This window comes from Tetrao urogallus (genome assembly GCF_951394365.1).
Source record: "Tetrao urogallus genome assembly, chromosome: 1".
NCBI lineage: Eukaryota > Metazoa > Chordata > Aves > Galliformes > Phasianidae > Tetrao > Tetrao urogallus.
In genome coordinates, this window is record NC_136813.1 from 129,583,491 (window position 1) to 129,584,922 (window position 1,432).

A 1,432-nucleotide genomic window follows, 5' to 3' on the forward strand; every position below is an offset into this window, starting at 1 on the left:
CCCGCAGGAGCCGGCGGTACCAGGCGGGCAGCGGAGCTCCCCGTACCGGGCCGGGCATAAATCCTCCTGTCAGGGAGGGGGCAATTACAAGGCCGTAAAAAAGTCAGGAAGATGGATGCTCTTGAATGATGATTGATTGCTATTTGTGGTGCTGTTCTAATGGGAAGCCCGAAGCTGGATCCCGAAGCCAGTGGGCGACGCTCCTTCCAGCGCCCCGGGCTCTCCGGCTCCGCGCTGTGCCCGCCCCCGGGTGCCCCAGGGTGCTGCCGTAGGGCAGGGGCAACCCGCAGCCCCCTCAGCGGCACGGTCCCACTGCAGGGCACGGAGCAGCGTGCACTGACATCAACCGCGGAAGAACGGAACCGGCAGCTGGGAAGTTACAGAGCACTAAGAGCCAGGAAATGAGCAGATTAGAAAACTGAATTTCCTTACTCTCTTCCCCCTCACACGTACACAAATCACTAAACTGAGACAGGTTTATAGCCTTCACTTATTTACCGGTGCGTCTCTCTGGCTATCGTGCCCATCATCTGGGATGTAAGCAGCAGAAGGGGAGCATCAGAGAGGTGCAGTTGGGATTTTCACTAGAAATGGGTCGTAAAAACCGAGCATGTTTTTAAATAATGGCCTTCCAGCCTATTATGGGATATAGATTTATTAGTCACTTTTATGTTTGAAGCCAGGTTTGAAAACAACCTAGATGTTGTTAGCTAAGCTTGGCTCTGAGGAACGGAAAGCTGGTGTGTTATGTTTGTGGGGTGTTTTTTTATTAAAGGTTAAGGGACCAGATTAAGAACAGCTGGAAAGGGTCACAGCTTGCGCGGGTGAGAGAGCAATCAGCAGCTTGCCAGATACACCTCGAGAAACAGGGCTGGTTTCCGTCTGCACAATACGCCAACTTCACAGAGGCAGAAGCAGGGTCCCTAGAGCAGTGAGCATGTGACTCCTAATGGCTTCCCAATATTTGGTGCCCAACAGATGCCTTTTAAGTCTAGGTGCATCGAAACAGCACAAACGTATTGCAGTACTGGATAGAATCATTGAACTGCTAAGGTTGTAAAAGACCTTTAAGATCATCAAGTCCAGTCGTCCACTTACCACCAGTATTGCCCACAAAAACATGGCCCTCAGCACTGCATCACCACATTTCTTGAACACTTTCAGGGACAGTGTCTCCATCACCTCTCTGCACAGCCTGTTCCCAGGCTTTACTACTTCTGAGAAGAAATTTTTCTTAACATCTAACCTGAGCTTCCCCTGGAACAACGTAAGGCCATTACCTCTCTTCTTATCACCGTTACCTGAGAGGAGTAGATGACCACCACCTCACTACGACTTCCTTTCCAGGAGCTGTAGAAAGCAATAACGTCACCCCTGAGCTCCCCTTCTCCACACTGCTCCCTCAGCTGCTCCCCAAAAGGCTTGGGCTGCA